Source organism: Eulemur rufifrons, chromosome 8 (genome assembly GCF_041146395.1).
Source record: "Eulemur rufifrons isolate Redbay chromosome 8, OSU_ERuf_1, whole genome shotgun sequence".
NCBI classification, from domain to species: domain Eukaryota; kingdom Metazoa; phylum Chordata; class Mammalia; order Primates; family Lemuridae; genus Eulemur; species Eulemur rufifrons.
The window spans coordinates 32,446,764-32,458,183 of record NC_090990.1 but is presented as its reverse complement, the minus strand read 5'-3'; the positions used below and the strand labels follow the sequence as shown (position 1 = coordinate 32,458,183).

General features: G+C 44.7%; 1 non-coding gene across 1 annotated transcript; it reads left to right on the top strand.

The window, feature by feature from the left end:
* The first annotated feature begins 6,103 nt into the window (after nucleotides 1–6,103).
* On the top strand, nucleotides 6,104–6,219 carry LOC138390989 (U5 spliceosomal RNA). Its single transcript, XR_011234636.1, has one exon. It is a non-coding gene; the product is annotated as a U5 spliceosomal RNA (small nuclear RNA).
* Nucleotides 6,220–11,420: the final 5,201 nt, after the last annotated feature.

The following is an 11,420-nucleotide window of genomic DNA, read 5'->3' as shown; positions in this document are numbered from 1 at the left end:
TTTCTAATGTGAGAAGGGGTCAAAAAGTACATAAGTAAATTATGAATTGTGGGCAGCGCTCTGAGAGAAACCAAGGGGTGGCCGGGCGTGGTGGCTCACGCCTGTAATCCTAGCACTCTGGGAGGCCGAGGTGGGCGGATCGTTTGAGCTCAGGAGTTCAAGACCAGCCTGAGCAAGAGCGAGACCCCATCTCTACTAAAAATAGAAAGAAATTATATGGACAGCTAAAAATACATATAGAAAAAATTAGCCGGGCATGGTGGCACATGCCTGTAGTCCCAGCTACTCGGGAGGCTGAGACAGGAGGATCGCTTGAGTTCAGGAGTTTGAGGTTGCTGTGAGCTAGGCTGACGCCGCAGCACTCACTCTAGCCTGGGCAACAGAGTGAGACTCTGTCTCAAAAAAAAAAAAAAAGAAAAAAAAAAGAAACCAAGGGGTGAGATAGAGAATAATGGAGAAACCTACTTTAAGATAAAATGGCAGAGAAGAAATCTTTGAAGTGATATTTAACCTAAGTCTAGAGGAAAAAAAAAAAAAAAAAAAAAAGAGCTAGCCATGCCAAAATGGAGGGCAGGAAGGTGGAGAGCCTTCCAGACAAAAATGTTAGAATAGTATGTGCAAAGGCTCTGAGGTAGGAAAGAAGTTGGTCTTCTTTGAAAAACTGAAATAACCCACTGTGGCTGGAAGGCAATGGGTGAGGGAGAGAAGAGCATGAGATGAAGTTAAAGAGGGGGGCAGGGGCGAGATCATTTAGCATCTTGTATTCTATATTAATTTTGGCTTTTTTTGCTTATGAGAAATTGAATTTTAGGCAGGAGAGTGACAAAATCTGATTTACATTTTACTTTCTTCAAAGGTGTTGTCTTCTAGCCCTGAGATTCTTCTGCCTGATCTAGCCTAATCTTAAGGCTTTCTACTGTTTTCTATTTCCTTGAATGAAATTTTCATTTCCAGAAGCTCTGCTTGATTTTTTTAATAATTCAATTTCTTTAGTCTTAGTGAATTTTTCATTCACTTCCTGTATTGCTTTTATGGTTTCTTTGTGTTGGGTTTCTGTTTTTTCTGAGCTTCCTTACAATTCATATTCAAAATTCTTTATCAGTCATTTCAGTATTCTCATTTTGGTTGGTTTCTATTGGTACAGAGTTACTGCTTTCTTTTGAGAGTGTCCTTTCACTTTGATTTTTTTCATGTATCAGGAGATCTTTTGCTGATTCCTTCTCATCTGGAGCAGCTGTTGCTTCTTGTTTTTGATTTTTCTTTAGATTCTACATTTTATTTTCTATCAACAAGGCTTACTGTTGTGTGGAGAGTGATTTGAAGGGGGTAAGACTGTGAGTGAGGAGATCATTAAGTGGGTAAGAGATTGTCCTGGCCTAGCCCACGCTAGTGACAGTGGAAATGTAGCTGAGAGAATTGATTCAGGATGCACCATGTTTGGGAGGTGGAACGAATGGGTCTTGCTGATACATTGGATGTGAAAGACAGAGGTAATCATGACTGACTCCTGGTTTCTGACTGGAGCAACTGGATGCAAAATGGAAGAGGGAGATTGTGAAGTTGGGGGGTAAGTCAAGAGTTTCATTTTGTTCATTTTGAATCTGGGATGTCTACAAGACACCTGAGTGGCAGTGTCAAGTGAGCAGTTGGATATCCAAGCAAGGAGCTGAGGAAGAGCTAAGGCCAGAGACTGAGATTTGGCAATCAGCGTTATATAGATGGTATTTAGAGTCAGGAAACTGAATGAGATCTAGGTGGAGATGAGAAGAGCATCTATAATTGACCAATGGGTTTTGCCAATATTTTGAGGTAGGGCAGAGGAGGAGGAGCCAGCAAAGGAGATGGGCTTAGTGTGGTTTGAAGGGATGAGCAAAGCCACCTAAGTCATTGGTGACCTTATGCATGTAGTCTTGATGAAGTAATGGGGGTGAGAGTTTATGTAGGTCGAGCCTCCCAGAGTACTAGAGGACTGGGTCTTCAAAGGGAGACAGGACCCAGTGTGGTGGCTGACCCCTGTAATTCCAGGGCTTTGAGAGGCCTAGGCCGACGGATCGCTTGAGGCCAGGAGTTCAAGGCTGCAGTAAGCTATGATTGCACCACTGCACTCAGGCCTGGACAACAGAGCAAGACCCTGTCTCAAAAAAAAAAAAAAAAAAAAATCCAGTAATCCAGCAGGCCAGAGGTGAGGGGTGAGGACAGATGATGTGGCTGTGAGTTGATGATTGTAGTTGCTTGGTTGCTCCTTGGTGGGAAAGGGGGTCCATTGTGCTCAACTTTTGTTTGCTGGAGATTTTCCATTGAACAACAATGAAGAAGAAAAAGAAATGAAGAGAGGTTGAGGATTTGAGAAACTAAAGTAAACACTGAGAAACCATGAGGAGACAGAAGGTGGTTGGGAGCAGCTGTGGGAGACCATGAGTGCAGCCAGAGTGGAAAAGAGCCAGGCACCTTGACGTGGGGGCAATCTGAGGGAGAGCTGAGTGCGGTGGCAAGATAGCTCAGTGCAGCCTCAGGCTCCTGGGCTCAAGCATTCTCCTGCCTTGCCACCTGAGCCTCCCAGAGTGCTGGGATTACAGGTATGAGCCACCATGCCCTGCCGGGAGAGCTGTTTAGTTGTGTTTACCATTGCCTCTCCCCACCCTATCTCACCCTCTAAGGCCCTGGATGGGTCATTACCTGCCGCACTGCCACTGTGAGGCAGAAGAGCAGCAGCACTATTCCAGCACTCCAGCCTGGCTGGGTAAGGCCAGACCAGCGGATGGACCAGAAACATCGTCGCCCACCTCCTCCTTCACTGTTATGTCCTAGGGTCTGGGCTTTAGTCTTCCCTTGCCAAAATCATTGATTGCCCCACAGTGATATGAACTCAAAGGGGAACACATTTTCAATAACAGAAAAACAACAAACTGAGAAACTAATATTAGATGAAGCAGAATTAATAGATCTACTGGAGTTTGAAATAAGCATAATAAATACCTTCAAAAGATAAGGAAGGCTATTGTTGACATAACACAGCAACAAGCAAGAGGAATCAATTGGAAATACTGGGTTTGAGAAATTTAAGAGTCGAAATCCATACATGGATTGAATAGCAGAATGGTTACAGCCAAAATGAAATGGTGAGCAAAGGGACCCGGGTGAAGATTCATCCAAAAGGCATCAGGAAAGGACAAAGAAAACAAGGAAGATTGAAAACAAATGAGCCAATTGCTTGTGACACACACTGTTGGCTAATCCAGCAGCCATTCCCAACCCACTTCATCCTTATTCATCTCCATTTTAGAGACTGAGAAAGCTTTACATACTGTACTTGCTCTCCCAGCCCCCATGCAGTGAGAGCTGGCCATGCGACCGTTCTGGCCAATGGGATGTAAGCAGGACTGTCTGAGGGCGAGATACGGTGTTTTCTAATCAGAGGGAATACATAGAGGATGCTTCCTTTGTGTCATCCTTTTTTTTCTTGCCTTGGACATGGATGTTCTTTCTGGAGTTGTGACAGCCACCTTGTGATCATGAGTTAGATGACAGTCATCACGTTAAAAGCCAACATGCTCAGGACAGCCAAGTAGAAAAGGAGGAAGAACCCAAGAGGGTTCTTGTTGATTTAGCAGTTGAACTTGCTAGCAACCCCACCGAATCATATTCTTTTTTTTTTTTTTTTTTTTGAGACAGAGTCTCACTCTGTTGCCGGGGCTACAATGCCGTGGCGTCAGCTTAGCTCACAGCAATCTCAAACTCCTGGGCTCAAGCAATCCTTCTGCCTCAGCCTCCCGAATAGCTGGGACTACAGGCATGCGCCACCATGCCCGGCTGATTTTTTCTAAATATTTTTAGTTGTCCAGCTAACTTCTTTCTATTTTAAGTAGAGATGAGGTCTCGCTCTTGCTCACTCAGGCTGGTCTCAAACTCCTGAGCTCAAACAATCCGCCCACCTCGGCCTCCGAGAGTGCTAGGATTACAGGCATGAGCCACCGCGCCCAGCCTCTTTTCTTAAAAATTTAAATAAAAATTATTGTGCCTTTGTTAACCTCTTTTTATTTTTTTTTTTGAGACAGAGTCTCACTCTGTTGCCTGGGCTAGAGTGCCGTGGGTCAGCCTAGCTCACAGAAACCTCAAACTCCTGGGCTCAAGCAATCCTCCTTCCTCAGCCTCCTGAATAGCTAGGACTACAGGCGTGTGCCACCAGGCCTGGCTAATTTTTTCTATTTTTAGTAGAGACTGGGGTCTCACTTTTTCTTCAGGCTGGTCTTGAACTTCTGACCTCAAGCAATCCTCCCTCCTCAGCCTCCCAGAGTGCCAGGATTACAGGCACTGGACCCAGCCACTGCACCCAGCCCCTTTCTTGAAATTTCTTTTCTGCCCTTGGTTTCTGAACTGGTTCCTTTTCTGCCTTCATGTTCTTCAAATGCTCCTCCTGCTGCACCACCTCTTTATGTTGCTGCTCTCGAAGACCTAGCCTAGGCTTTTGTCTCTCTGCACTTTATGCACTTTCCTTGGGCAATCCAGGCCGTCGCCTGGTCCAGACCACCATTGATTTCTCTCTGGCTTTACTGCTCAGTTTCCTAAGTTATCTCCCAAACTTCTTGCTGTCCATACAACTGCCATACTTGAGTCAGAATGTCTGTCCAGTGGTTCTCAGTTTAGCCTGCTGCAAATCACCTGGAGGACTCAGATTACTGGGTCCCACTGAAGAGTTTCTGATTCATCTGGTCTGGAATAGGGCCTGATAATTTGCATCCCTAAGAAGTGGCCTGGTGTAATAGGTGTATTTGCTGGGGCTACCTTTTAATAAAGTGCCACAAACTAGGTGGCTTAAACAGTAGAAATTTACTATCTCACAGTTCTAGAGCCCTCATCTCAATATATTACATCTACAATGACCCTATTTCCAAATAAAGTCACTTTCTGAGGTACTGGGGATTAGGACTTCAACCTAGGAATTTTAGAGGGGAGGATGACATAATTCACCCATGACTCCAGGTGATGCTGATGATGGTTTAAAACAGTAATCTGATCATATTATTCTCCTTTAAAGCTTTTCAATGGCTCCTCATTGTCCTCAAGGGAAATCCAAGCTCTTAGCTTGGCATGAAAGTTCCATCAAGATGTGGTCCCACAGCCGGGCGTGGTGGCTCACGCCTGTAATCCTAGCACTCTGGGAGGCCGAGGTGGGTGGATTGTTTGAGCTCAGGAGTTCGAGACCAGTCTGAACAAGAGCGAGACCCTGTCTCTACTAAAAATAGAAAGAAATTAGCCAGACCACTAAAAATATATATAGAAAAAATAAGCCGGGCATGGTGGCACATGCCTGTAGTCCCAGCTACTCAGGAGCTTGAGGCAAGAGGATTGCTTGAGCCCAGGAGTTTGAGGTTGCTGTGAGCTAGGCTGATGCCATGGCACTCTAGCCCTGGCAACAGAGTGAGACTCTGTCTCAAAGAAAAAAAAAAAAAAATGTGGTCCCTGCTATTTAGACATCTGCCCTCTCACCACTCAGGCTCACACTGCTCACCTTTTGCCTATAATGCCATCACCACACTACTTCTTTGGATCCTTTCATGCTTGGCTTCTGTGTCACTGAACATCCCATTCAGTGCTCATCACAGATGCCTGTCTCCTAGGGCCTAGCACAGGGTTTGACACATCTAGTACTCAATAAATTTTTGTTGAATGTCTGTACGAAGACAATTATTTTCAAGCCTTTTTATTTTTTAATTCAAGAGAATTTTTATTTGGAGTGTTAATTGTAAAACAAAGGCAGACTTTCTAGTTGGACCAGGCGTCTGTATTTCTGTAAACCTGTTTTCCGTTCTGCCCCCTGGTGGCAGCCACGGAAAACTAATGAATTAGTGAAGGTATTTCGGAGGGAGGTGACTCGGCCTCATTTACATACCCACAATGCATTGCACGCAGGACATTTTCTACTTTAAGAGGAGTAGATTCTTCCTTTTATTTTATTCCTCTTTTATTTTCCCTAAAAATAAAATTGCTTTCACGGAATTATCTGGGACAAAAACGGAAGTCACTAGTTCTATTGGGTAAATAGTTAACATTTCTATACTAGTAGTTACAGTTACCCGAGGACTGTGTGCGAGGAGATAGTTGTATGCTCTGGTTTCTCTTCAGATCGTATAAATCTTTCGCCTTTTACTAAAGATTTCCGTGGAGAGGAACAATTCTGAGTCTTAACCTAATTTTTTGAGGCCTTGCATTTGCAGGGCTATTTAAGTATACAAAAATAAGATACTGGCGTTGCTGTTTTGTTGTGGTTTAGTGTTTTAAGTTGTTGATTTGTGTTTTTATTTTGAGAATTGTGGGGTTTTTTTTTTTTTTTTTTTTTGCGAAAACAGTTGTGTTTTCTTTTTTATTCTAATTTGAAGTAATATTTTTTAAGTTATAACGCGGGTATATTTTGGGGGGTGTTATTGTAGTGAACACAAAGGTTCTTTCTTGCGTGTCTTTTGGGGGCTGTCATTCAGTAACACCATAGCTTATGTCCTGCACGTGCAACTCAAGTAATGGGTTGTCGCTGTCCTTTTCGCTGTTCTGATTTCAGCACGAACGGTAGTGTATTACTGCGGTAGTGCAGTGCTGCGAATCTGTCCACGTGGATGTGTCTCCCTCCGGCTCCAAGGGACCAACTCCTCTGAGTGGATGCTGCAGGTCGCTCTGCCCAATGAGTATCCCTGCCCGCAGGATTCCCTATGCACCAGCGGTCCCCAACATTTTTGGTACCAGGTACCGGTATCATAGAAGACAATTTTTCCACGGACTGGGGTGGGGCACGGGCGGTGATGCCCGCGGCTCACCTGCTATGTGGCCCCCAGTTCTCAAGTTTCATGTCAAGACAATTTTTCCACGGACGGCGGCGGGGGGCTGACAGGGAGGATGGGGAAATGGGGGGACCAGGAAGACGGGAAGGGGGGCGGGGGACGGCCGAGCTCTGTGGCCCGGTCCCTAGCAGGCCACGGAGTGGTACCGGTCTGCGGCCTGGGTGTTGGGGACCACAGCTCTAGACAACATTCCTTGTCTAAGGTGTGGTTGCGATTGCACAGCTTGTTCTCGCGGGGTGGGTGGGAAGTCGTTGGAGTTGCCACGCTGACCCCCAATGGAGGGAGAAGGGACAGAGTGTCCTCACTCGCGAGGCGGGAGGCGGGAGGCGGGGGGAGGGGGGGTGGCGGTGGCGGGGAGGAAGGAATACCTCTCCAGGGGCACCCAGTAGGCGGCGCCCAGCGAAGCCTTACCACTCTCAACCACAGTGCAAGTCCCTTCACAGAGATGGTGGCATACACTTCATCCCCAAGGCTTCAAATTTGTTATGGACAAAATGTTCCCACTTGGACACCACCGAGCATTAACTTGAACGCATCCTGTGCCTCGCACGCGGCCTGGTACATAGCCTAACAAATGTTTCCTGCCTGTGGAATATCCTGTTTGTGTTTAGTCTTAGAATAAAACGCTTTTTTAAAGTTCAAGCTGGGGCATGTGTGTTCACAAACGTTTTTGAAGGAAGTATCAGAGAGCACCCCAGGCAAGGTCCAGACACCTTTCTGGGGCTCTGGCTCTAAGTGTTGCACTTATGTAAGTTTGACTGCTTTTTTTTTTTTCTTTTCTTTTTGGAGAGAGGGTCTCACTCTGTCACCCAGGCTGGAGCACAGTTAGTGGTGCCATCACAGCTCACTGCAACCTCAACCTTCGGGGTTAGGCAATCCTCCTGCCTCAGCTTTCCAAGTAGTTGGGACTACAGATGTGCACTACCATCCCCTGCTAATTTTTAAAATTTTATACAGATGGGGTCTCGCTCTGTTGCCCAGGGTGGTCTCAAACTCCTGGCCTCACATGATCCTCCCTTCTTGACCTTGCCTTCCAAAGTACTGGGATTACAGGCATGAGCCACCGTGCTCGGCTGCTTTTTAAAAAAGTAGAAAAAAAACCCTGAAGTATGATTGGCTGGGTTTTGTATGACATGTATTATAAATACATATATATATATTTTTTCTTGATAAAGTAATTTAGCCTTAAAACTAGAACTAGGGCTAGGCAAGGTGGCTCACACCTGTAATCCTAGCACTGTGGGAGGCCAAGGCAGGAGGATTGCTTGAGGCCAGGAGTTCAGACCAGCCTGAGTAATAAATACATACCCCTTCTCTACAAAAATTAGAAAAAATTAGGTGGGTATAGTGGCAGGAATCTGTAGTCAGCTACTTGGGAGGCTGAGGCAGAAGAATCACTTGAGCTGAGGAGTTTGAGGTTGCCGTGAGCTGTGATGACACCTCTGCACCCTAGCCCGAGGGACAGAGTGAGACTTTGTCTCAAAAAAATGAAAACAAAAAATAACTAGGGCTGGGCGCGGTGGCTCACGTATGTAATCCTAACACTCTTGGAGGCTGAGGCAGGTGGATCGTTTGAGCTCAGGAGTTCGAGACCAGCCTGAGCAAGAGTGAGACCCTGTCTCTACTAAAAATATAAAGAAATTATATGGACAACTAAAAATATATAGAGAAAAAATTAGCTGGGCATGGTGGCGCATGCCTGTAGTCCCAGCTACTTGGGAGGCTGAGGCAGGAGGATTGCTCGAGCCCAGGAGTTTGAGGTTGCTGTGAGCTAGGCTGGCGCCACGGCACTCTAGCCTGGGCAACAGAGTGAGACTCTGTCTCAAAAAAACAAAACAAAACAAAACAAAACAAAAAAAACAGCTAGAACTGCATCTCTTATTAGAAATAGGAAAGTTGAAGACTTTCAGGCTCATGCCTGTAATTCTGTAATTCCACTCCTCTGGGAGGCCAAGGAGGGAGGATTGCTTGAGGCCAGGAGTTTGAGACCAGCCTGGGCAACATGGCCAGATGCCATCCCTACAAAAAATAAAACACATTAGCCAGGCCTAGTGGCACGTCTGTGGTTCCTGCTACTCAGGAGCTGAAGCAGGAGGATCACTTTAGCCCAGGAGTTCAAGTTACAGTGAGCTATGATAGCTCCCGCTGCACTCCATCCTGTCTCTTAAAAAAAAAAAAAAAAAGGAAAGTTGGGAAAGACATTTGATGATGGTTATAATGGTTTGATAAAACTCAAGATGACGTGAAGTATCTAACCAATCTGTTGACTAGGTTTAAATATACTCACAAGAGTGCGAGAAACTGTTACAGTCACCACAAGGCAAAGGCTAATGACAGGTATTTGTCACTTAGCTCCATCTTCTCTGAAGGTAAACCTTGCCTATTAAATGGATAGGGTCTGTTGTTTAATATTGTTATTGATACGACTGTGAAATACATTTCCTCCTCCATTTTGTACCTCTAGATCAGGCTACCCTGAGATAGCAAAGCAAACTGTTTAAAAATGTGTGAATCTCCAACCCATGGAGAAGCAGGATAAACAATAAAAAACAAAAAATAAAAATAAAAATAAAAAATAAAAATGTGTGAATCGGCCAGGCACGGTGGCTCATGCCTGTAATCCTAGCACTCTGGGAAGCCAAGGCCCGTGAATCATTTGAGCTCAGGAGTTCAAGACCAGCCTGAGCAAGAGTGAGACCCTGTCTCTACTAAAAATAGAAAGAAATTAGCTGGCCAACTAAAAATATATGGAAAAAATTAGCCGGGCATGGTGGCGCATGCCTGTAGTCCCAGCTACTCGGGAGGTGGAGGCAGGAGGATCGCCTGAGCCCAGGAGTTTGAGGTTGCTGTGAGCTAGGCTGATGCCACGGCACTCTAGCTCCAGCAACAGAGTGAGACTCTGTCTCAGGGGAAAAAAAAACAAACAACAACTGTGTGAATCAACATTTTCTCTTTCTGTTCAAGCAAACAAAAAGAAATAAGTCACTGATGAGATAGATAGAAAATATCAAGTTTATCTGTGATTTCAAATTTTTGTGTGGATGAAAACAGTGTTATAAATTTGAGATTTAAAAATAAACTATATATAGTACATGACAACCAAATACAATATACAAACCTTAATTGGATCCTAAAACCAAACAACCAAAAAAAAGAGAGAGAGAGAGAGAGAGAAGAAAATAGAAGGTACATTTTGGGAGCAATTTGGGAAATTTTTCTTTTTATTTTTTTTGAGACAGAATCTTGCTCTGTGGCCCCAGCTAGAGTGCCATGGCGTCAGCCTAGCTCATAGCAACCTCAAACTCCTGGGCTCAAGCAATCCTTCTGCCTCAGCCTCCCGAGTAGCTGGGACTACGGGCATGTGCCACCATGCCCGGCTAATTTTTTTCTATGTATTTCTAGTTGTCTAGCTAATTTCTTTCTATTTTTAGTAGAGATGAGGTCTCGCTCTTGCTCAGGCTGGTCTCGAACTCCTGAGCTCGAGCGATCCTCCCACCTAGGCCTCCTAGAGTGCTAGGATTACAGGCGTGAGCCACCGCACCTGGCCCATACATACATATTGATGATAAAGTTTAATTTATAAATTAGGCATGGTAAAAGAGTAGCAATAACTAATGATAAAATAGAACAATTATAACAATATGCTATAATAAAAGTTTTCTGAATGTGGTCTCTTTTTCTCAAAATATCTTACTGCACTGTACCATAGGTAACTCAAACCACGGAAAGCGGCAAAAGTGTGGATAAGCGAGACTACTATGTATGTTTTAGATATTTGTGTCATACTTAAGATTTAGTCTTTATTTTTATTAATTTATTTTTTTGAGACAGAGTTTCACTTGGTTGCCCAGGCTGGAGTGCAGTGGCGTGATCACAGCTCACTACAACCTCCAACTCCCGGCTCGAGAGATCCTCCTGCCTCAGCCTCAGGATCAGCTGGGACTACGGGCGCACACTACCACACCCAGCTAATTTTTTAATTTTTAGTAGAGATGGGGTCTCGCTCTGTTGCCCAGGCTAGTCTCGCTCTGTTACCCTGGACTTAAGCAATCCTCCTGCTTCAGCCTCCTGAAGTGCTGGGATTACAGGCGTGAACCACTACGCCTGGCCAAGATTTAGCTTCTAAAAATTCTGTTGTTTTTATTAAACTATAAGCACTTTAGACCAGTGGTTTCCAAATTTTTGGATTTTCCAATTATTAAAATTTCCAAAAATATTCTGGGATACTATTTTTTACCATTATCATACCAAAAAAAAAAAAAGGACATTTATCCACTGGATCAGGCTTTGGGGGGAGCAAAAAAGGACATTTCAAGACTAAAAATAGCAAGAATGATTTCAGCATAAAGAACACCTGTCTCGGCCGGGCGTGGTGGCTCACGCCTGTAATCCTAGCACTCTGGGAGGCCAAGGAGGGTGGATCGCTTGAGGTCAGGAGTTCGAGACCAGCCTGAGCAAGAGCGAGACCCTGTCTCTACTAAAAATAGAAAGAAATTATCTGGCCAACTAAAAAATATATATAGAAAAAAATTAGCCGGGCATGGTGGCACATGCCTGTAGTCCCAGTTACTGGGGAGGCTGAGGCAGTAG